This window comes from Oryctolagus cuniculus, chromosome 15 (assembly GCF_964237555.1).
Source record: "Oryctolagus cuniculus chromosome 15, mOryCun1.1, whole genome shotgun sequence".
Taxonomy (NCBI): Eukaryota; Metazoa; Chordata; class Mammalia; order Lagomorpha; family Leporidae; genus Oryctolagus; species Oryctolagus cuniculus.
Window position 1 is genome coordinate 35,176,835 of NC_091446.1, and position 26,543 is coordinate 35,203,377.

At 38.9% G+C, this 26,543-nt stretch overlaps 2 pseudogenes; one reads left to right on the forward strand and one right to left on the reverse strand.

The window, feature by feature from the left end:
* The window catches only part of LOC100351191 (cytochrome P450 2C15-like), a 36,675-nt pseudogene extending 15,800 nt beyond the window's left edge, over positions 1 to 20,875 (forward strand).
* LOC127484154 (general transcription factor IIF subunit 2 pseudogene) lies at positions 9,761 to 10,441 on the reverse strand (annotated as a pseudogene).
* Positions 20,876 to 26,543: the final 5,668 nt, after the last annotated feature.

Here is a 26,543-nt window from a genome sequence, read left to right on the forward strand (position 1 = left end):
CAGCTAAAGTCCAGGAGGAGATTGAGCATGTGATTGGCAGACACCAGAGCCCCTGCATGCAGGACAGGAGCCGCATGCCCTACACGGATGCTGTGATACATGAGATCCAGAGATTCATTGACCTCCTTCCCACTAACCTGCCTCATGCAAGATAATCTTGTTTCTTTTACATTAAACCTCAGTGCTCTTAAGCTTCTCACCCACAGTGTGGTTCCAGCCCTGCCCACATCCTGTGAAAGTAGGGGAAAGTCCCTGTGTGTGGCATCTTGATGGACTCAGTGCTGCTTCCCTCAGATCTTGTTGTGTGGCTGTGGGTGTCTGCCAATTGTTTTGGTTCATTTCCAAATGAATGCTAAAGGTGTCAGTTTGTCAATTTCCCTGTTTTTCAAGTTTTATCAGTATGACATTAAATCTCTATAGAAATTCAGTAGAGGTTGACATCTTGACAGGTTGAATCTGCATTTGTGAATGTATTTTGATACCCTTTGATTAGGCTCTTTGTTATTTCCTCAGTAATGTTTTGTTTTTAGTACAGTGGTTTACAAATTTTTTGTTGTTGTTGGATAATTAACATTTTAACATTTGTTAGAAATTGTTAAAAAGCTTTTTCCTTTTTTAACACTGCATATTAAAATATAACAGATTTTCTTTATTTTAATATTTACTTACTTGAAGGCAGAGTTAGAGAGAGAGAATCTTAATCTGTTGGCTTACTTCACAAATGGCAACAAATCCAGGGCTGTCCAGGCTGAAGCCTGTACCAAGGAACTTCCTCTGGTTTCCCACATGGCTGTAGGAATCAGGCAATTAGGCCTATGTATATTCACTGTATTCCACCCCCCTCCTAAATTTAAGTATTATGAGTAAATACACATAGTTACATTTGCATTACTACATATTGTTTAAGGCTTCAGTATTTTTATTCTTGAGTTTTTGTGTTGCAATTTTTCCTCCTTTAGAATTCTTTTCAGATTTTTGATATCAAGACAATGGTGGCCTCATAAAATTATGTGAGAAATGTTCTCTAACATGGTTTTAATCTTTAAAATTTTTAAATTTTAATTTTAGTTATGAACAGAGTCAATCTGTTGTATAGATGCAATTCCAAGAACATAATGATATGTTCTTCTACCCTCCGTCCCTCGTCCCTCTGTTGCATCAGGTTTGGGGACCTGCTGGAGGGGATTGCTGTACTTGCTGTTTTATACTCATCCCTCAGGTTCACCCTGTGCCTGATGTCTTTAGAGAGTGTGGTGCTCCAAGGGTGTGAGCCACTCACTCCCTCTGCACAGGGCAGTGTTGTGTAGAAATCTGCACACTGCATGGATGAGTCTACTCTCTCACAAATCTGTTGAGTGATTTCTTCCACCACAGTCTAGGGCCATTGATCTTACTGGAGGTAATCATCTTAGATTGGAATTAGCAAATATTTTGTAATTGGCCAAAAAGCAAATATGTTCAACTTTCCAGGCCATGGCTTTCTCTTTCTGCCCTTAAAGAATGGAAACAGTCATAGACAATGTGTAAATGAATGAGGATTCTTGTTCCAGTTTTTATTGAAATTGAAATTTATGTTTCATGTAATTTTCATGCATCAAAAATATTCTTTTGTATTTTTTCGGCTTAAGCATTTTTATCTCCCCTCCTCCTGTAGAAAAACAGGTGAGAGGCTGGGCTTGTGAATGTTATTTGGTGATGACATTACTGTCCAGTAAAACTATCTGCAATAATATGTGGTCTATTTGGGATTTGTGTCCTAGCTGAAAAAAGTTTACCTGCACAAGGTGTCAAATTTACACTTACCTGTCATTAGAAGTTTTATTGTTTTAGCTCCTGTGTTTAGACCAATGGCTTATTTCATATTGATTCTAATTTACGCTGTGCTGATCATGCTTCATTTTTTACTTTATAAATGTCCAGTTGTTTGAGTATATTTGTTGAAATTATATTTTTCATCTCCATTTTTATTTTACCAGTTGTAATATATGTGTATATAAAAATATGGTTCAGTAAGTTTGTGGGAAATGAAAGCAAAATATAATATACACTTCCAGTAATATTTCAAAGACCCTTGTACCTTCATGTATATTTGTAGATATGAAGTGTGTATATATCTTCTTTTATAACGATACATTTATTTTTACATCAATACTTTAGTGTGTTTTTTCCAATAATGAGGATTTTCACTATACAACGACAATAGCATTCATACGTAGAATTTATTGATACAATAATAGTTTATATGACTTACAAGAAAGCACATAAGTGCTTGGTGTATTCCCTGAACCACAGTGGTGAGGTAGGGGCAGATTCTGAGTTAGGATTAAACTATAATAAAGATCTCCCTCAATTTTAACATGAGCACAAACAAACTGTGCCACAGTGATAAATGGTCACGGGTTTCATACTTGCTACTGAACCCACGTGCTCACATGGAAGATGCTGCTACAGGGCATTTTAGCAAAATCACTGCCACCGCTCATCTCTGCTCATTACTTGGTCTGTGTGGCCGGGGATGTCACTGCTCTTCCTGGGACTTGGGCTTCCTCCTCTGTTGATCAAACATTGTCCTAAGTGATTTCCACTGTTTTTTTAACAGCTCAGTGACTTCTTCATACTTGGATTATCTGTTTCTGTTTTATCCAGGGCACGGACATCATAACAACACTGATATCTGTGCTACATGATGAAAAAGCATTTCCTAACCCAAAGGTATTTGACCCTGGACACTTTCTGGATGAGAGTGGCAACTTTAAGAAGAGTGACTACTTCATGCTTTTCTCAGCAGGTGTAAATTCATTTCCATGGAACTTCATAGAAGATAACTCTTTTAATTCAATTTTTTTCTTCATATAGGGTGAGCAAATTTCATGTGTTCCATATGTACAGATTAAGAGTATAATGATACTACCCACCCTATACTCCATCCCTCCCCCACTCCCTCCGCCCTCCTCCTTTCTTATTTTTTCTTTTAGTTTATACAAGGATATATCTTCAGTCTGTATTCTGTTCACAAGTATAACCCTCAAATAAATAAAGAATTCAACCAGTAGTAAGTAGAAAAACCTCTCTTTCTCAAGAGTATTGATAAGGACATTAATCATAATCAAATGTTAAATGTGAATTTTGTTCACATACATTACCTTATTTTGTACTCTGTCAATGCATATCAGGGAAAACATATGATATTTACATTTTTGAACTGGCATATTTCACAAAGCATAAGGTTTCTAGCTGCAAAAGACAGGATTTTTTTTTTTGATGTGTATTCCACAGTGTGTATATAATCACAGTTTCTTATCCAGTCATTAGGTGAAGGACAGCTGAGTTCAGTCTATTTTTATTTATTTATTCAGTTTATTTTTATTTATTTCTAAATAAAAATAAAATAACAATCCTAGTGTCAGTTCTCTGTATTCTCTTCATTCGTGCATCAAGCAGATAAGAAATAAAAGAAAATAGAGTCCCAATAGTTCCCACCAGTCTTCATAATGACAAGCAGAGAGAAGGATGAAAAGGAAGATGGAAGAAAGCTGTCTTGTCTGAGTCTCACCTAGAGTTATTGGAGTTGTGGTTTCAGAAGAGAGAAACAAATCTTTTAAAGATTTATTTATTTATTTGAAAGTCAGAGTTATAGAGATGGGGGAAAGAGTGAACAGGAGTGGAGAGGCAGAAGGAGCGGGAGGGAAAGAAGAGAGAGGGAGAGAGAGAGAGAGACAGAGAGAGAGAGAGAGAGACAGAGAGAGAGAGAGAGAGAGAGATCGTTCTTCCACTAACTGGTTAATTTACAAAAAGCTGCAATGGCTAGGGCTTAGCCAGATAAATCAGAAGCTTCATCCAAGTCTGCTATGTGGGTATCAGAAACCCAAGCACTGGGGCCATCTTCCACTGTTTTTCCTGGCTTTACCTGCTATGCCATTATGCTAGGCCCTAAAAGAAACTCTGCTAAGAACGGTTCTAACCTGTAGGGAAAGTTGAGAGGATCAGCTCAAGGGAAGATGATCATTATATTTCACAGTCCCATATTCCTTCTTGTGGCTACTGTGAACATAGGATAAAAATTTGGAATATCATTTTACTCCCTGTTTTCAATTTAGAGGCAGGTATACATGTGCATTGTTCTATTTCTAATCTTATGTTCTCAGTGCTTTCTTTCCAGGACATGATCAAAATCCATAGAAAGCCTATGTTATCACTTTTCTACATTCCATCATGCTGTTTCACACTTAACATAATTTTGAAGGCAATTTTGGGCTATGTCCTTGAATCAATCAGCCTCATTTCCTCTCTAAACCAAAGGTAACTGAAAATCAAATACTCCTTGTATTTTAACCATGTGTTTCCTTTCTTCTGTATCTGAAATTAAAAATTGACATCATTCATGCCCGTTTCTGAGCTCATATCCCAGAGAGACGTATTGTCATGCATTTTTATGCTAATACTTATTTTTAAAGATTTATTTATTTATTTGAAATGTGGAATGACATATAGAGAGGGAGAGACAGAAATCTTCCATCCTCTGGTTCCCTCCACAAATGACTGCAATATTTACGTCAGCAAAAGCTGTCTGCAACAGCTAGGCTAAATCCAGGCATCCTGAATTATATCCTGCTCACCCATGTGGATTGCAGAAACCCATGTATCTGGTCCATCTTCTCTTGCCTTCCCAGTTGCATTAACAGGGAGATGGATGGAGGAGGAGCAGTCAGCGCTTGAACTGCCATTTCAATATGGCATGTTGGTGTTGAAAACAGGGGCTGAACCTACTGTGCCCCAGTTAATAAACTATTATAAAGATTTACATGTTTCTGTGCAAATATGAATGTGTATTTATATATTGTCAGAGAATATACAGTACATATAAATAAATACCTATAGCATTACATGTTTTTATAACATCGGACTCTTACTACATGTGCACTCTAAAGCTTCTTTTTTTAAGACTTATTTATTTATTTGAAAGTCAAGTAAGAGTTACACAGAGAGAGGAGAGGCAGAGAGAAAGAGAGAGGTCTTCCATCCGATGATTCATTTCCCAAATGGCCACAACGGCTGGAGCTACACCGATACGAAGCCAGGAGCCAGGAGCTTCTTCCGAGTTTCTCACACGAGTGCAGGGGCTCAAGGACGTGGGCCATCCTCTACTGCTTTCCCAGGATATAGCAGAGAGCTGGATCAGAAGTGGAGTAGCTGGTTCTCAAACTGGCGCCCATATTGGATTCCGGAGCTTCAGGCCTGGGCATTAACCCACTGCTCCACAGCGCCAGCCCCAAACTTCATTTTTTATTTAACAATATTCCATGAAAACCCCCACAATAGTAGAAATATAGGAAATGGTTATTAAGGACATAGAAGAAGAAATGGAGATTGTTGTTATTAACCATGAAAATTTATTTAAAATAAATATTGCAAATTAAAACTATTAAGTACCTTTTAAATCTTCTTGACAGGAAAATGAAAATGTGGTAATTCATGTATTGACAAAGGTGTAGCAAGAAGGCAATCTTGTATACTGACAAAATCAACTTCTCAATGAGATCAAACCAGAATGTTTCATTAAGTCTTGTAATCTCTCTTCCATTTGTACCTTTCTTCATCAAACATAAAGTGTTTACCTTTACCCTGCTTTTGGATAAATGTTTTCTGTAACTTAATCTTTATTGTAAACTAGGAGGCAAATAATATTTGCATTGGTTCTCATTATTACTATTACTCATTACCACAAATGCAATGGCTCAAAGCCATGCAGATGATTAAATTATGGTTATGGCATTCTAAGGTCCAATATCAGTTTCACTGGGGTTGATATAAATATCATCAGAGTTGTTTTCTTCTAGAGACTTTAACATAAAATACATTTATTGATGTGTGTGTATGTGTCTGTGTGTCTGTGTGTGTATCTGTGTGTATTGGATGTCACCAATCTTGAATTGTGATTCCTTTGAATCATTCCAACCTTTTGCTCTCACTATCATATTTTCTTTCTTTTATTCCCTTCCTTCCTTCCTTCCTTCCTTCCATCCTTCCATCCTTCCATCCTTCCTTTCTTTGTTTCTAGTTTTAAGGATTTTTTTTTCCTCTTGAGAGAAACACATAGGAAAGTGAGGGCTCTATCTAAGGCAAAAAGGGAAGTCTAGATCCACACCAACCAGTGAGCAGTCCAGGAGCCACGTGCAGCAAGCGTTTAGTTATGAGCAGCTACAAGCACCTTAGCACATGTAATGAAGTGAGGGCCGAGAGAGGAGGCAGCCGAAGGCCATGCTCCCGAAGTCGCAGGGCAACAAGGGCAATAAGGTCAACAAAAGGGAGAAAAATGGGCCACATTTTCTACTACGTTTTATTTCCTTTGCATGAAGACCACTGTGATTGCATGAGCCACACCTGGTCAAATCAGTATTATCTAACCCTGTCATGATTTCTGATATAATCACATTTGCAATGCCACACTTACTATTTAAAATAACATATTTATAGGTTCATAAGTCCACAGTATTAGGACATGAACACCTTTGCTCAGGAGATGAGTCATTATTCAGCTTTTCATGTTATTATTATATTCATTTTTCAGCATACCCTAAGAAGGGCACAGAGCCAAGTGTGCAGTTAGACATTCCAAAGTGCAAGAACAATACATTTCACACCAACATGGACTGAAGAAGAGGAAAAAATAGCCTACCTGAGAAGTCATCATAAAGATGTCCAGTCAGAGGAAGCCTCCATCAAGAGGGCAGAGTGAGAACTTGAGGAGGAAGGAAATGAAAAGACCATCTCATCAAAGGAAAAGAGGAATATTGTAGGTCCTATCTGACAAGGCACATCCCAACCAGCAGCCAGAGAGACAGGACAATCTGAAACCACTGACTCAACAAGCAGTAATCCTGAAAAGCCAGAATGCAGTCCTACAGAAATCAACTCAAAATCTAGAGAAACAACTGGAAAGAACCTCTTCTTTAGTCCTTCCTCAGACTTCTCATTACTCTAATATAGTAATCCTAGTACGAACTTTTTGTGATCTTTGTCCCCATGACCTGACACCATGGACAGGTGCTACAGGGCTTGTATTTCTGTTTCCACTAAAATATTCTTCCCTTATCTCCTATTTGTGAGCATTGAACATCTGCCCTTGTATCCATTTGTTCCATTGCCCTCGTTTGGAATCTATCCAATTTTTTTTAAGATCTGTATATTTGTTTGAAAGTCAGAGTTGCAGAGAGGATGAGGCAGAGAAAGAAAGAAAGAGAGAGAGAGAGTTCATCCATTCATTGGTTCACTCCCCAGGTCTTCCATCTGCTGGTTCACTTTCCAGATAGCTGCAATAGCCAGAGATGTGGCAATCCAAAGCCTGGAGGCAGCAGTTTGTTCTGGGTCTTCTCGAGGTCTTGGGCCATCTTCTATTGCTTTCCAAGGCAATAGCAGAGAGCTGGATCAAAGTTGAGCTAGCAGGACGTGAACTGGCACACATATGGGATGCAGGCACTGCAGGAGGCAAGTTTACCCACTTCACCACAGCGCTGGCCCTGATACCTGGTTTTAATGCCTCATCTTTGCTTTCCCCCTCCTTCACTCACCCACCTATTTTCCTTTCTCTTCACAAATGTTCACTGACACATTGTCAAGTGGGTGCACATAGGGGCTTGTTGTGAGCACAGTTTCATATCCTATTATTAGAATTAGGAAATATCACATAGGCTGGAGGCTCTCCAAACCCCTCTAATGTCAGGTCCAGCTTCCCTATGGTGAGGCATCACACAGCCTTGCTCAGGTCAGATGGAGGCAAACCCCACAGGAAGACTCACATTCTTGGCACTCATGACCATCACATCCAGAAGGTGGCCCTTCCTCAGATACAGTCAGCAACTTCTCATACCCACCATCAGATACAGTATTCCAGGGCTGGCAAAGAGGAAGAGCTCTTCATTATGAATGTGCCTTGTCTCCACCAACCTTCTTCCCAGAGTTGTACTCTCTTAGGGCTTCTGCAGTCTTGAGGCTCTCGGTTCCTGGTTTAAAGAGAGCTGTGCAGACGCCACAGCTCTCCCTAGGATGGTTCAGCTTCTGGAGTCAACTGTCCTGATATCTGGATCACTGTTGAGCTTCCAGGTCTGGCACTGCCCCTGATCGCTAAAGGTATTCAGGAGAGTAGGAAGTCAGAGGAATTTACCACAGGCTTAGGGTTTTGGAATTAAGGGTAGAGGGTTTCAGGGAGAAGTCTGTGATTCCAAGCAAGCTTAAAGAGACACTGTTGCCATTTCACTATTTCTTCTGTAAGGATGTGGTTCTCCTGATCTTGTGCAGACAAAACAGATGAATATGAATATGGATAATATGAGCAGTAGACATCATCTTTAACTTGACTTTTCATTAATTTTATTAATCAGATCAGCCCACTTATCTTCCCACTAAACATATAGATTTTCTATCAACCAGTAAATTTGAATTTAGATGGAATCCTTTAGAAATGATAGACCATTTTTCAGCACGAGAATTTCTTTAACTTCACTCATACGGAATTGAGTCTCAGTTTGTTGAGACTGATGTAAAAAATGTCATAGACTTGGTGGCTTATACAGAACAGAAATTTACTTCTCATACATCTGGAATCTGGGAAGTCTAAAATTAAGGCTCCAGCACATTTGTTATCTGGTGTGGATCTTCCTGGTGTGCAGATGGCATCTTCTAGCTGTGTCTCCATGTGTCAGATGGGATGAAGGTGTTCTCTGGGGTCTCTTATAGAAGGCAGAAATTTGAAATATGTGGGCACCAAGCTCATGACCTAAAACTCTATCAAATAATCCATCTTCTAATATCATCTCCTTGGAGGTTATGATTTTGTTTCCTTCTATTTATTTTTATTTATTTATTTTAAAGTCAAATCTATAGAGAAGGAAAGATCCATCTTCCCGTCAGCTGGTTCACTCCCTAGATGGCTGTGTTGGCCAGCTCTGGGCCAGGCAGAAGCCAGGAGCTAAGAGTGTCTTCCTGGTCTCTTATGTGGGTAGCATGGGCCTATTACTGGTACATTTTGGGTGCTTTCCTCAGGCCATTAGCAGGCAGATGGACTGGAAGTAGAGCAGCCAGGCCTTGAACAGGCACCAGTATGGGAAGTCTGCATTGCAGGATGCAGCTTTACCTGCTCTGCCAAAGGCTGGCTCCAAGTAGTCCTAACTGAGCAAGTTTTTGTTCATTTCTCATATCAATATCATTGAGTACAATGAACTCAGGATGAAAACTGACATTTCACTATAAACCTATATGCTCTCCTTTTATTAATGTGTGTTTGGACATGAAACACGGGCACCTTCTCCCTCCATTTTTTTTAAACAGATGGTTCTCCAGAAATTTTCTGAATATGGAACTTTGACTTTTCATTCTTAACAGTTTCTGTAGCTGACATTCCTCTCTTTGAATCCGCATTACATCTGCTCCTCAAGAGACAGAGCAAGACAAAGTCTTAATCTAGAAAACAAATTCCTCACTTTACATTTAGAAGGTAATCATAAAGAAAAACCCTTTTAATCCCCTAATCCTATCCTATTCATGGATAATCTGGTTTGATACAAGTCTATAAAAATTTCTTTCTTCTCAAAAAAACATTTATGAAACTTTATAAGAATTACAGGTTTAAAAAAATCGTCCAAGTGAAACAAAAGTACCAGCCATGTTACTGCTACAGACACAGGTGCTCAAGTGTTCAGAATCAAGGCTGTGGCCTCAGTGTCACCCTGCAGGGGTTCCACCAGCCAGCTCCCCAGGCACTGGCTTAATCTTTCTTTTCTTTTCCCCTCTAGTGTCTGTTTTCTGGCCTGAGCTCCCACATATTTTTATGGATCCCTTTTACATTCTGAATACGAACTTCTTTCAAGGTTTCCTTCACTTAGCCTACAGGCTGTTTTGTGATGTCCACCAGGTCCCTAAGGTTGGAATACTAGTGCTCCTCAAGGGTTGAAAACAGCCTAAACTTGCTGTTATCAGCTCGGGCTCGTTTTCCATCTTGTTTCTCCTTTCATAGTCAATGTTGTATTGATGACTAGCAACAGGTTTGTAATTGGTTGTTACAACTGTACCCAGTTGTTGGGATGGTCTTACTGCTTTGGGAGATTCCTCTGTTTGCCATCTCTTCAATCTCATGTAATTCTCACTGGCAGCATGTTGGCATTCAGCTCTTTATTCCAGCTCCTTCCAGAGACAGCCTCTCCAAGGAGCTCTCAGTAGATACTGTTTACCATCCAGCAGTTTGCCAGACACACGGATGATCTTGATCTTCATTCAAAGTAAAGGGCACCACAGTCTTCCCTTGATTCTTAGCAATCCACAATTTCTCAAATTCACCTCTTCCAGGTGCTTTAGTCCATTGCTGTGACAAATATTTAGAAACCTTGACCAGACCCACTCCTGTGTGCTGTTTGGCGCCAGCCACATTGAGTTCCCCATGCTTAGCCATGAATCTATTTGAGGTGGAAGCAAATGGACTGGAGAAGCAGCCTCAGGACCTTGGGTGCTGTGGAGCATGTATCCTGAGCAAAAAGCTAGCTGCAGTGGAAGGTGGACTGCAAGGAGACACTGCTGATCACCTGCTAGGGTACTAGGAAATCTGCAACTGAAGAACACTGGAGGTTGCGATATTAAAATATAAATTGTTGGGGGAAGGACGGTAGTGTGGAACAATCACTACGTTCCTAAACTTTTATTTATGAAATGCATGAAATCTGTATTCCTTATATTAAAAAACTGCCAAGAGACGCAATGACTTTAAACAGCCTTGTCTTGAGCATTGAGGAGCAGTTTTTTTTTTTTTCATCATACTATATTGTTTAACTCTTTTTTCAACATAGAATATAGTCATATGTATATAATTGAAAAATAGATCTTAGTAAAAATAAGAGTTTGAATTAAAAAAGAGAAGGAAGAGGGGTGGGAATGTAGGTCAGAATTTCAGCATGGTGGGAAGAATTCATTGTTGTAACTGTGAAATGCATAAAGTTAGCAACTGTAAAACTGTATAGTTCTGCATACATTAGTACAAATTTACACCTAAGGGTACAGTTTAAAATCTTACCATGGGATCCCAAATCCCTTTAAGCTCGGTGGTAAAAGTAGAATTTAAATATTAAAGTGAGCATTTGGATAGGATTAAGTGTTAAAGTGATCATACAGATTGGATTAAGTTTTTGGTAATACAAATGGAATTAAAAAGGAGTGAATGCTCCAACATGGGAAGCAATCCACACAGCAAACTCACAGAATGGAGCAGCTGGGACTTGAATTGGAGCCAATATGCGATGCTGAACTGCAGGTGATGGCTTTACCAGCTAAGCCACAGCACCAGCAGTAGAAAACTGGGATTCTAAGACAATCTCTCTTACTGATGTATTTGTGACACTATATATCACTGAGGTAAGAATTGCTCATTCCTGAAAATCAAAATAAATTTGGACTAGTTGATCTCAGAGATCACTTTTATTTTAGGATTATATATGATCGTGGGACTAGTGTTTCGTGTAGCACTTAATGTGCCATTTGGGGCTCCTGACATCCCTAGCAGAGCCTGAGTTTCAGTCTCAGTGCTGCTCTCCATTCCAACGTCCTTATAATGCACACCTTGAGAGGCAGAAGGCAATGACTCATGTTCCTGGAGCCATGCTACCTATGTGGTTGACTTGCACTCAGTTCCGGGCTATCAGTTTTAATCTGACAAAGCACCAGAACTATGGCATTAGAGGAGTAACCCACAGATGGGAGGTCTCTCTGTCTCATCTTTCTTTCCCAGTCCATCTGTCTACTTTTCAAAAAAGATTATCCAGGACTTTTATTATCACTAAGTGTATATAAAATATCAAGGCAGGATGTCAATTCATGGGAAAGGAGGAGAAGCAGGGCAGGAGTAATGTGATTGCTGTACAGAGAGCAACAGAGCTCATCGAACACAAAGAAATTGATGTGGTCCTGTTAAGAGTTTAGAATTATGTGAATAGGCAGAAAATTTCTTCTCTTTATCCCGGATGTTGCATGAACCAAGAAGCAGAATGGTTCAAGTTCGAAAATGTATTGAACCCGATTTTGATCAATTATTTTGGTAATCATTCACTAAATTCATGTTGATTTTGAAAGCCACAGATTAGAGTGAATCACGCAATAGTGAATCAAAGCACACTCTGAAAATGAGGTGAACCAGTTGAACTGATTGCCTTTTTCGAAGAAGAGAGCAACACATGGAACACATGGAATCAGTTCAGAAGTCTAACATCAGCAGTTTGTGTGTCTTTGATCTTGGGACTGAATCTCCCAGGCCAAGTTCCTCATCCCTCAAATTGAATGATTTTACCTAAGCCAAGTTAACAGAATACAAAGATTGTGTAGGGTTTGAAAGTCTTTGTTAATTGTCAGAATCTCTCTATTCATGGCCAATAAATCATTCTCTAAATTGTTTTTGACAAAACTTAATTTTTACAAATACAGTTTCGAAATAATAGCTCTGGGTTGGCACCGCGGCTCACTAGGCTAGTCCTCTACCTGCGGCACTGGGACCCCGAGTTCTAGCCCTGGTGGGGCGCCGGATTCTGTCCCGGTTGCTTCTCTTTCAGTCCAACTCCCTGCTGCGGCCAGTGAAGGCAGTGGAGGATGGCCCAACTGCTTGGACCCTGCACCTGCATGGGAGACCAGGAGGAAGCACTATCCAATTTACAGAAACATCTGATGATACTGTAAAAACATGCCTTTGTATAACCATAGTCACTGGTGATCTAGTAACATTTTTCTTTCAGTGAGGTTTACCTTCTTGTGAACAGTGTCACCTCCTGTTCAGGTCAACATTTTTTGGTTCTTTGAGCTGTGGGTCTATTAAATGATTTCCCTTCCTCTACTCCTATATTGCACCTGTAAGTACATTCTTTCTAATATTTCCCTGAATTGCTGAATTATCTACTTTTCATTTCAGACTATGACAGTCCCAAACCTACAGAATCATGCTTGGCTGGAGTCAAAAGTCAGGTGAGGGATGACAGTCCCAAACCTACAGAATCATGCTTGGCTACAGCCAAAAGTCAGGTGAGGGTAGTCTTAGTTTCCCAAGAGTTTCCCTCAAATTCTCTGAGATTTTCTCTTTCCTTAGTTACACTGATTAAATTTTACTTCTACGATGAATAAACGGGAAGAACCCTCTCTTTTTCTGTTCGTGTGAGCACATATGGTTTTTTATTCTTGAAGTCAATTAAAGGAGCTCCTATTAAGAGGAATGTCTGTTTCATTATGAACATAGTGTGTTGTTTGTTGAGAGTAACTAATATTTTAGGTTTCCTTTGTTTGTTGAAGTTACTCTGGAGGCTGCCTATGTGTAGGACGTAGTACACAAGATGGGAATCAGAAGATCTCATAGAACCCCCAGAATAGACACTGTGGCGTAGTAGTGCAGCTGCTGCTTTTGACACAGGCATTCAATGTCAGAAACTTGGGTTTGGTTTCTGGTTTCACTTTTTGACCTGGTTTATGCTAGTGCTATACCTGGAGTCAGGAGATGATTTCTCAGCTCTTGGGCCCCTTTCACCCATGTGGTAAACCTGGATTGACTTCTGGGTTTCTGATTTGACCTGTCTCAGCCTTTGCTGTTGTGGGAATTTGGGGGAGTGAACAAAGATACAGGATATGGATCTCTAACCCTGTCTACTCTATCTCCCTCTCTTTCTCTTTCTGCCTTCCAATAAAGAAAAATAAAGTTTTAAAAGCTATATTAAATTTATTTAAAACAACTCTCCAAAGCAAATTGAACACAAAATCTCAAATTCCCTTCTGTGACTTGTAAGCCCTGTGACCCTGGCCAAGTCCTCTGTTGTCTTTGAATCTCTATTCATTTGAAAAACAAAAATTAATATTCTCTGATTTCTCGAGTTTTCCTTTTAAAATTTAATGGTAAATCATGCCAATTTATATAGCTAGTGACTTGATCATTTCTGTTTGTTCAATATGTATGGTTTATGGTTACTTTCTAATGTTTAGTTACCTGTAATACTAGTAGAGTATATAAAATATTTGAATAGCTGCCATCATTGAGTACAAAGTGTTTAATTTTTGGCATACTTCTAAGACACACTTACATATATATTTTATATGCATATAAAATACATTGACATACAAGTCATAGCATATTGTGATTTCTTTTAGTCATAAAAAAGACAGAATTTGGCAGAATTTTGTTTTATTATAATTAATTCTCTATCATGACTGCACATGGAAACCACCCATTTGTTGTTGTTTTTTTTTTTTTTTTTTTTTTCCAATTACAAATACATGGGCGCAACCTAGTACAATGAAATTACAATTTCCTGAGTGGGCATAGGTAACAAAGTGATGGGACTAAACTTTTTTCTTCTCTGTAAAGGAGGCAAAGTCCACTCAGAAGAAAGGATAAAGTGCATCCTTGTGGCCGGCGCTGTGGCTCACTAGGCTAATCTTCCACCTAGCGGCGCCAGCACCCCAGGTTCTAGTCCCGGTTGGGGCGTCGGATTCTGTCCCGGTTGCCCCTCTTCCAGTCCAGCTCTCTGCTGTAGCCAGGGAGTGCAGTGGAGGATAGCCCAAGTGCTTGGGCCCTGCACCCCATGGGAGACCAGGAGAAGCACCTGGCTCCTGCCTTCGGATCAGCGTGGTGCACCCGCCATAGCAAGAAGGCCGTGGCGGCCATTGGAGGGTGAACCAACAGCAAAGGAAGACCTTTCTCTCTGTCTCTCTCTCTCTCACTGTCCACTCTCCCTGTCAAAAAAAAAAGTGCATCATAGTTTGACCCGTCAGAGAAGCATATTAGCAAGAGTGGTATAAAGCCTGTGCTTCCCAGCTCACAAGGATCCCAGGAAGAAGAGAATGGATCCAGTTGTGGCCCTGGTGTTGGGGCTCTGCTGTTTACTTCTCCTTTCTCTCTGGAAGCAGAATTCCGGGAGGGGGAAGCTCCCTTCTGGGCCCTCTCCTTTCCCCATCATTGGAAATACTCTCCAGATAGATGTTAAGGACATCAGCAAATCCTAACTAAGGTAAGTATTCATTATGCTCCTTCTGTGGTATGCAAAGGGTAAACAGATTGACTCTTTTTAAAATAAAATCTATTCTTGGATGCACACTCTTAAAACAGTTGATTACATATCAAAATGCTCTCTGTAAGCTTTGATGCTTCTTCTACCAATTTCAGGAGTTGAGTAGAGAAATATTTAGGTCCTGTAGATAGAATCAAAATAACTAAGTGACAAAAATCGGGAGTACTGAGGATCTCTTTGATTTCAGCCATTTGCCTGAACATCAGTGATAAGTGAAGAGCTTCTGATAGAAATTTCATTCAAGAAATCATCTATTGTATTATACATGCGGTTTCTTTTTTCAGAATATCCATGAATCTTGAACTTCTCTGCAGAATCAATAAAAACTGGCATCACTATCGGTTCTGGATTAGTCTAGGTGAATGAAAGAAAGAAGTAAACATTCAGTGGCCAACTGGTGGCATCAGAATTCTTTTAGATTCTGAGAAACCCTGCTGCGTGGCCCAGAATGCTACAGGATGGAAGAAACTGCTCCTCCCTGATGTGCTGCGTGCAATGTCCTGGCCCTGCCTCTGGTGCTGCTGCTGCTGCTTGTTCTTCCTCTTCTTCTTCTCCTTGTCCTCTGTGCTCCTCCTCCCTCTCACCCCCTCTACTCCCTTGTCCTTTTCGACTTTTTCCTCCTCTTCTTCCCTTCTCCTTCTTTTTCTTCTTCTTCAAGATTTATTTGATTTACTCAAAAGACAGAGTGACAGAAACATAGGACAGACAAAGCAAGAGATCTCCTGACCAGCACTGCAGCAAAGCACCTGGAGCCTCCTCTTGTGATGCCGGCATCACATATGGGCGCCTTTTGAAGACCCGGCTGTTCCACATCTGATCCAGCTACCTGCTAATTATAGTGGGACAGCATCAGAGCATAGTGCAATTTCTTGGGCCCCTGCACCCACGTGGGAGAACAGAAGAAGCTCCTGGCTTCTGGAATCATCAAGGCCTAGCCCTAGGGCTATGGCAATTTGGGTAGTGAAACAGCAGATTGAAGATCTCTCTCTCTCTCTCTCTCTCTCTCTCTCTCTCTGTCTCTCCTATACTTTCTGTAACTCTGCTTTTAATTAAACAAACATAAAAAAGAGACCCCAGCCTGGGGCTGTGGCATAGCATGTAAAGCCGCGGCCTCCAGTGCTGGCGTCCCAAATGGACTCCAGTTTGAGCCCCAGCTACTCCACTTCTGATGCATCTCTCTGCTATGGCTTCAGAAAGTAGTAGAAGATGCCCAAGTGCTTGGGCCCCTTCACTGGCATGGGAGATCCAAAAGAAGCTCCTGGCTTCAGATTGGCCCAGATCCATCCATTGCGGCAATTTGATAAGTGAATCAGTGAATGGAAGACCACTCTTACTCTCTCTCTCTCTCACTCTGCCTCTTTGACTCCTTCAAATAAATAAACAAATCTTTAAGAAGAGAGAGATCCCATCAGCTGTTTGACTGCACAAAGGACTGGAGTGATCAGGGCTGAGCCAGGTCAGAGATGGGAGCCAGGAACTCTTCCTGGGTCACTCAACTTATGGGTAATTTTTAAATTTTATTAATACACATTTTTCTATATGGTATAGTTGTTCAGATCAATATGTTAGAAGTAACTAAAAAACAGCTTTGCTCAAGTATGCTATATATGGAAAGCAATTTGAGATATTGGCTAGTCATGTCTCAAGAAAGGAATTTTTTTTTTACATTGAAATTCTTGATAATTAAGATTCCAATTACTTTTTGGCTTCCCCAATATGGGATGTATGCTGGAAATAAATAAATTAAAATTCTCACTTTGCTCCTTTAAGGAAACAGATCCATCTTACACTTATGGTTTCCTTACTTATTTTTCTAAAATTTTTCTTTAAAGTGAAAGACATTCAGACACCACACACACACACACACACACACACCACAGACACACACACACACAGAGTGAGAGAGAGTTATCTCATCTACTAGTTCACTCCCCAGATTCCCACATAGCCAGGCCTATGATCGAGCCAGAAGTGGGTACTCGATTAGGTCTCCCGCTTGAGTGGTATGATCTCAGCTACTTGAGCCATCACCTGCTGCCTCTAATAGTCTGAACTGTCAGGAAGTGGAGGTAGGAGTGGGGCCTAGTGTTGAACCCAGCACTCTATCTGGAATGCAAATCATTTTAGACTGTATCATAAGCTTCATAATTTATTTTTTGGGTTTTCTCATATTACATGCATGCCTTCAGCTTTAACAATTTTTTTTCTTTCAAGTATGTGAATTTTCTCACAATTCATCTCTTTGTCCCTCTCTACTGGTTCAACACTTCATTTTTCATTATTTGTGACTATTCATTATTTTATCTGTAAGAAATTTCCTGGCCCACACTATTTTCTGCCTTCCATTTCAGTACTTTATTGTCTATAGGCATTGTACACATGCATGATTCTGGTTTGAAAACCTACATTATTACGTTTAAAACTTTTTTCAGTATTCTTTCCAAATAGCAGATCTCTTGTGATAAAAGAGTGCATTGAAAAACAATAAATGTGATTCAGTATTTGAAATCTCAATATTTAGCCAGCTAGGTTGTAATGGTCAACTCAGGCTTACAGTAAAATTATGTTTGATTTCTTTTGTGCCACTTTTTTTTTACTATCACAGGAATTTGTAGGCAGGACATTGCTTAAAATTTCTAAATTAACATGGATAAAAATAACGTGCTTTATATGTATATTTTAATGGTGTTTTAAAATTGTTTTCAATTATTCAGCCTCACCCTGTGATCCCACCTTTATCCTGGGCTGTGCTCCCTGCAATGTGATCTGCTCTGTTATTTTCCATAATCGCTTTGATTATAAAGATGAGGATTTTCTTAAACTGATGGAAAGATTAAATGAAACTGTTAGGATTCTGAGCTCTCCATGGTTGGAGGTGGGAGTGAGATCTTTTGTTGCTGGGAAGCCATTTATGTTCCTTTATCTGACAGGTGCTAAATGCTACATGGACCAAGCTATGAAGAGAATGTTTAGACAGCACTGTCCCAGCAGAGCTGATGTCATTGAACACTGTGAAAGGTGATGGAAATTTTTATTTACACACAGCAAAATGAGTGTCCAAATACTGGGCTAATGTTTATGTCCATTATCTTCTTGTCCAGTGATTCTTCCACTAAACTCCAAGCCCTATTTCTATGAAGCCACTTGGATGACTGAACAAAAAATATCTTTGTCAATCAATGGAAATCCAGGCTGTTATTTTCTTAAAATATTTATGCATATGATGGCAGGATCAGAGAGAGAGGGAGAAACAAATGGGAGAGGAGGAGGAGGAGAAGGAGGAGAAGAAGAAGAAAAGAGAGAGAGATAGAAATATATATAGATACCATCTATTTGCTGCTCACTTTCTGAACATCCAGAGAAACATGACTAGGACTCAAACCAGCACACAATATGAGATGCAGGCTTCACAAGTGGTAGCTTTACATGCTGCACCACAATGCCGTCATTTCCTGTTATATTTTAAGTTTGTAGCAAATGATTTATGAAACAAAATGACATTCAAATAAAGAGGATCTTATACTATGAAAACAGGCCGATGTCGTGACTCACTAGGCTAATCCTCTGCCTGTAGCACCAGCACTCCGGGTTCTAGTTCCGGTTGGGGTGCCGGATTCTGTCCCGGTTGCTCCTCTTCCAGTCTAGCTCTCTGCTGTGGCCCGGGAGTGCAGTAGAGGATGGCCCAAGTGCTTGGGCCCTGCACCTGCATGGGAGACCAGGAGGAAGCACCTGGCTCCTGGCTTCAGATTGAAGCAGCGCTGGCCATACCGACCATTTTGGTGGTGAACCAACGGAAGGAAAACATTTTTTCTGTCTCTCTTTCTCACTGTCTAACTCTGCCTGTCAAAAAAAAAATTATGTGTGAGTCTAGGAAATTAAATTTATCTTTGATAACCTGGTCAGACTTCTCATGCTCAAATATTTCTATAAGCATATAGAAATACCACATATTTACAGTAAAAGCATTCTTTTTAAGATGGACACTATTTTATTCATATTTATATCTGTAATTCACATTTATGGCTGGGTTTGCATGTATATATGTATACATACACGCATTATAATGTTTATCAAATTATTGTAGTCTCTTTTAGTTTTGCAATACTTTCCCTGCTCTCACTGACTATTTCCTAGGAATCATAGCACCTTAGTAAAAAATATTGATAATACAAAAAATTTTATTATGCAGAAAGTGATAGAAAACCAAAAATTTCTTGATGTTTACAACCCTAGGGACTTTATTGATTGTTTTTTGATCAAAATGGAGCAGGTAAGATGTTCACAACAGCTTGTTATTTGTTTTCTTGTGTATTTTTAGATTCATTGAATAATTCTGTATATACAGTGGATATTTAAATGATCAGGCTGGTTTGACAAGCAATTTACATATCTTCAGAATGAATGAACTCTCAGTATTATGAAAAACATTAGGGTACTTTATATAAATTTTGTGGAAATAAAGAATTAAAAGATAAGTTATTTCGGTGTAAGAAAACGAAAGCCAATACATACTTCCTATAATGTACATTACCATAAACGTGTTGAAGACACATAATATAAAATTAAATTGTTAAATTATTAGAATACCTAGGTTTTGTTTTTAGATAAAAATAATCCTGCAAAGGAGAAACACAGTGCACATCTCCTGTGCAAATAAATAATTACAAACAATTAAAAAAATCATGGTGTAATGTGAAGATGACATCATCATTGCACAAGTGTAAGGGAGAGGGGAACTAAGCTTAGTCTGCATATCCTACACATTGAAGGAGGTCATTAGCAATTTACAGTGCAGGACAGGAGAGGGAATTTCAGATGGAGTGTGTGGTGTGTGTGGAGGTGTTCAGTTGTATCTTGGGAAAGAATTGGTAGAAGAGAGAATTGGATTTAGCTGAGTGTAACACAATAACTTGTACAGACGTGGAGACAGAGGTTGGTGTCTTGAAGGCAATCTGGGAGCATGGATCATGTCATCACTGCGCTCTTTGTTGAAAAGGCTATTTGTTCCCCATTGAATACATTGGCACCCTGGTCATAAGTCAAATGAACATAAATATAAGTTTGTTTGTAGGCTGTCAGTTCCATTCCATTGATCTATGTATCTGTTATGCCAGCTGTACCATCTTGAAGTCTTAACGACTGTACTTTTCAGGTAGAGAAGTGTGAGATTTTTAACATTGGTTGTTCTTTCTCAAAACCATTTTGGCTATAATAGGTTCCTTGAATTTCAATGAAAATTTTAGGACAAACTTATAAATTTCCACAAAGACACTTGTGAATATTTAGAGGGATTGCATTAAATCCATAGTCCTTTTCATTATTGTCACGTAAAAATTGAGGAGAAACTTACATAACATGAAATGAACCATTTTACATTTCAAACTGGTGTTACTTAGTGTATTCTCAATGCTGTCCAAACACCAACTCTCTACTTTCAAAACCTTTACATAACTGCACAGACTCCTATCCTCTCAATTAAATGATAACTCCCCAAACCCCTAACCTGTCAGGCAGTGAGTTTTAATCTGCTGTCTTGTCTAGTGGATTTGCATATTATAGACACATCAAGTAAAAGCACTGAATGTATTTGACCATTTGTTTCTGTCTCCTTTATTTTAGCACACTGTTGAGAGGTTCACTGTGGCGCGTATCATTACTTCATTCCTTTTTTGTAGCTGGATGGCATTCCACATTGCACGTACACATACCACAATTTGTTTATCATTCTTTTGATGGATGTTTATGTTATTTCTTCTTTCAGCTCTTAGAAATAATGCTTCTATGAACATCTACATGTAGGATTCCTTATGGACACACTTTCATTTTTCTAGGGTATACCTAAATGTGAAATTTATGGGTCATATGGTAATTTGTTTTCTTTATAATTACCATGGGAATACTGTTAACATTCTAAATCTGTAACAGTCTATTTTGAATTGATATTAACTTCAAATTGCATTCATTAATTCTTTCCCTATCTAGCTCCATTTACCCCCTTTCTTTGTTATTTGTGGGTTGTAAGAAAAAATATTTATTCATGTCATCTTTAGATAGAAACACTTCTTTTCTATTTGAATACATTTTTATTCATGTCTAATTTCTCTGGCTAGACCTTCTACAGCTATGCTGAATAGCAGTGGTGAAAGTACACATTGATTGTATTATTTTCCTCCTTTTTATTTCAGAGAATAAGATTTAGGCTTTAAAAATTTAATAAGATTTAGTTTTGTAATTTTTCAAAACCTTCTGTATAGTGATAAGGAAATTTATTTGTATTTCCTGAGTCCCTTTTTATTGTGAACAGCATTGCATTATTCAAATTTATTTGTTTCAAAATTTTATTAAGGCATTTCATATATACAAATTTAGGAACATAGTGATTTCTTCCAACCTATCCTTCCTCCCACTTGCACTCCTAACTTCTTTTTCCTCCCTTTCCTCCTTCTCTTCCCATTCTTATTTTTTGCAAACATCTATTTTCAGTTAACTTTATTACCCTACACTAGGCTAAGAGTTCAACACATAGTATGAAGAAAAAACAAACCTCCTCAATGGTTGAGACAAGGGCTATTCAAAACCATCACATCTAAAAGTGTCAATTTCATGCCTACAGATCTTTAAGTAAGCTATTAGTTGGCACAGATCAGAGAGAACATATAGTATTTATATTTTCTGGACAGACTTACTCCTCTAAGGAGAATGGTTTCCAGCTGCATCCATTTTGTTAGAAAAGACAGGATTACTGTTTTTTTAAAACTGATCTGTAATGTTCCATAGTGTGTATATATCATAATTTCTTTATCCAGTCTTCAGTTGAGGGACATCTGGGTTGATTCCATATCTATGCTATAGTGAAATTTGCTGAAATAAACAAAGGGGTACATATATTTCTTGCATATGCTGATTTCTTTTTGTTTGGGTAAATTCTTAGGAGTGGAATGACTGGGTCTAATGGTAGCTCTGTATCAGATTTTTAAGGCATCCCCATACTGTTCTCCAAAGTGGCTGCACCAGTTTACATTCTCATCTACAGTGGTTTAGGGTGCCTTTTCCTCCACAGCCTCATCAGTATTTTTTTTTGTTGTTGTTGAGTTCTATATGAGAGCCATTCTAACTGGTGTGAGGTGAAAACTTATTGTGGAGGGCGGAGCCAAGATGGCGGAATAGTGAGGGCGTGAACAGATAGTCCGGGAAAATTTAGTTTAATAAAAGTGGAGTTACAGTAGCCTCAGAAAAAGGATCAGGAAAAAATTGCAGAGGAAAATCTTCTGGATCCAGTGACTGTGACTCGGAGGACCTACTGGGAGAACAAGGTCGCCCACTGCGCAGAAGCCAAGCCGCGGGAGCCGCAGGGTCTGTGCACCAGTGCAGGAAGGGGAGTGGAAGTCACACAGACACCAGCGGGGAGAGTTGGGATGCCCAGGGCTCTGAGTCCACACATCAGCACTGGAAGGGGAGGTGAGCTCAGTAACCCAAGACATTGCCGGGAAACGGTGGTCAGAATCTAGAGGGGAGCGGGAAAGTTCACCAGACTGACTACAGGATAGAAGGAAAAAATGTGGGGGTTTCCCACTCTGCCAACCTTGCAAACGTTGCAAGGTTGCAAGGTTTGCAAGACTTTGCAAGAGTTTGCAAGGTTTGCAAGAGACAAAGAGCAGGCCCCCTCTCTGGATTTACATAGTAACAGGGGAGAGCTAAGGAACTGAATCACTACAATTCAGTAGCCTAGGCAACCCAGTGGGAGTCCAGAGGAGAAACAGAGCCTGCACAGACTCTTTGGGTAAAAGCTAGAGATCGGAAGCTAAATACGATCAATTCTGCACAGCCGTGCGGTGTGGTATTACTTACCTCTTGAAAAAATAAAATAAATAAATAAATAAATAAATAAATAAAGAGATTTACCACGCATAACCTGAGTGTGTCACCTTTGCACACCTGCAACCCAGAAGAACAAAGCAGAGCTCTCAGGCCACACCCATCTCAAGCCTCCAAGGCTCCTCCAACAGCAGGCAGTCCACTTAACACGGACATAGTATAAAATAAAATAAAAAAAAAAAAAACGCACAGTGACAAAAAAAGAATTAACTATGCCAAGCAACAAACACAGAAATCGAGGGAACAAGATCAACGATGACACTATGACGCCTCCAAATAAACAAAACACCCCAAGCCAAGATTATGAAGATGATGATATAGAAGAAATGCAAGATACGGATTTCAAAAAAATTATGATAAGAACATTTAGGAGCTTTCAAAAGCAAATCCTTGAACTACAGAAATCCTTATTGGACAGGCTTGAAAATCTCTCTCGTGAAAATGAAATTTTAAGGAAGAATCAAAATGAAACGCAGAAACTAGTAGAACGGGAAAGTGTTATAGTGAAGAGAAATCAAAATGAAATGAAGAGCTCAATAGATCAAATGACAAACACATTAGAGAGCCTTAAAAACAGAATGGGTGAAGCAGAAGAGAGAATATCGGACTTAGAAGACAGAGCACAGGAAAACATACAGTCAAACCAAAAAAAAGAAGAGGAAATTAGAAATCTAAAAAATATTTTTGGGAATCTACAGGATACTATTAAAAAAACCAACATTCGAGTTCTAGGAGTTCCTGAAAGCATGGAGAGAGAGAAAGGATTAGAAGGCCTTTTTAATGAGATACTAGCAGAGAACTTTCCAGGTTTGGATAAGGACAGAGACATCATAGTACAGGAAGCTCATAGAACCCCCAATAAACATGACCAAAAGAGATCCTCACCACGACACGTGGTAATTAAACTTACCACAGTGAAATATAAAGAAAAGATCCTAAAATGTGCAAGAGAGAAACGTCAGATTATTCTCAGAGGATCTCCAGTCAGACTCACAGCAGACTTCTCATCAGAAACACCACAGGCTGGAAGGGAATGGCGAGACATAGCACAGGTGCTAAGAGAGAAAAATTGCCAGCCCAGAATATTATATCCTGCCAAGCTCTCATTTGTGAATGAAGGTGAAATAAAGACCTTTCATAGCAAACAGAAATTGAAAGACTTTGCCGCCACTGTCCAGCCCTGCAAAAGATACTTAAAGATGTGCTACACTCAGAAACACAGAAACACGGTCATCAATATGAAAGAAGGTAAAGGAAGAACACCTACCAGTAAAAGAGCATGGGAAGCTCAAAGCATATACTAGAAAATATCTTCAGGAAAATGGCAGGGCAAAGTCACTACGTATCAATAGTCACATTAAATGTTAATGGACTGAACTCTTCAGTTAAAAGACACTGATTGGCTGACTGGCTTAAGGAACAACACCCAACTATTCGTTGCCTACAAGAAACACATCTCTCTAACAAAGATGCATGCAGACTGAAAGTGAAAGGTTGGAAAAAGATATTCCATGCCAACAGAAATGAAAAAAAAGTGAGTGTAGCCATCTTAATATCAGACAAAATAAACTTTAATACAAAAACTGTTAAGAGAGACAAAGAGGGACACTATACAATGAATAAGGGTTCAATTCAACAGGAAGATGTAACTATTATAAACGTATATGCACCTAATTACAGGGCACCGGTCTATTTAAAAGATTTGTTAAGGGACTTAAAGGGAGACTTAGACCCCAATACAATAGTACTGGGGGACTTCAATACACCACGCTCAGAAATGGACGGATCATCCGGACAGAAGATCAACAAGGAAACAGCAGATTTAATCAGCACTATTGCCCAAATGGATCTAACAGATATCTACAGAACTTTCAATCTTACATCTAAAGACTTCACATTCTTCTCAGCAGTGCATGGAACCTTCTCTAGGATTGATCACATACTAGGCCATAAAGCAAGTCTCAGCAAATTCAAAAGAATTAGAATCATACCATGCAGCTTCTCAGACCACAGCAGAATGAAGCTGGAAATTAACAACTCAGGAAACCCTAGAAAGTATGCAAACACATGGAGACTGAACAACATGCTCCTGAATGAACACTAGGTCATTCAACAAATCAAAAGAGAAATCAAAAACTATCTGGAAGTAAATGAGGATAGCAACACAACATATCAAAACTTATGGGATACAGCAAAAGCAATATTGAGAGGCAAGTTTATAGCAATAGTGCCTATATCAAGAAATTGGAAAGGTACCAAATAAATGAGCTTTCAGCACATCTCAAGGACCTAGAAAAACTGCAGCAAATCAAACCTTAATCTAGTAGGAGAAGAGAAATAATTAAAATCAGAGAAGAAATCAAAAGGTTGAATCCAAAAAAAATTACAAAAAATCAGCCAAACGAGGAGTGTTTTTTTGAAAAAATAAACAAAATTGACACCTCATTGGCCCAACTAACTAAAAAAAGAAAAGACCCAAATCAATAAAATCAGAGATGAAAAAGGTAACGTAACAACAGACACCACAGAAATAAAAAGAATCATCAGAAATTACTACAAGGACTTGTATGCCAGCAAACAGAAAAATCTATCAGAAATGGATAGATTCCTGGACACATGCAATCTACCTAAATTGAACCAGGAAGACATAGAAAACCTAAATAGACCCATAACTGAAACAGAAATTGAAATAGTAATAAAGGCCCTCCCAGAAAAGAAAAGCCCAGGACCAGATGGATTCACTGCTGAATTCTACCACACATTTAAAGAAGAACTAACCCCATTTCTTCTCAAACTATTCAGAACAATCGAAAAAGAGGGAGTCCTCCCAAATTCTTTCTATGAAGCCAGCATCACCTTAATCCCTAAGCCAGAGAAAGATGCAGCACTGAAAGAAAATTATAGACCAATATCCCTGATGAACATAGATGCAAAAATCCTCAAAAAAATTCTCACCAATATCTATGGGGGTGCAAACTGTTGAAATCTTTACTTAATGTATACTAAACTGATCCTCTGTAAAAAAAAAAAAAAAGAAATTATCAACTCCCAACTTGACTCTCACTGGGATTAAACATGACAATAGTTCTGATCTGATTTCATCATCATTTAAAAAAATCATCTATTATTTTTCACTTTATGTTTCTGTGTGGGAGCAAACTGTTGAAATCCTTACTTAATGTATACTAAGCTGATCTTCTGTATATTAAGATAATCAAAAATGAATTTTATGTGAATGGAAGGGGAGAGGGAGTGGGAAAGGGGAGGGTAGTGGGTGGGAGTGACGGTATGTGGGGGAAGCCATTGTAATCCATAAATCGTACTTTGGAAATTTATATTCATTAAATAAAAGTTAAAAAAAAATTCTCCCCAATAGAATACAACAACACATCAGAAAAATCATCCACCCAGACCAAGTGGGATTTATCCATGTTATGCAGGGTTGGTTCAACATTCACAAATCAATCAATGTGATTCACCACATTAACAGACTGCAAAAGAAAAAACATATGATTATCTCAATTGATGCAGTGAAAGCATTCGATAAAATTCAACACCCTTTCATGATAAAAACTCTAAGCAAATTGGATATAG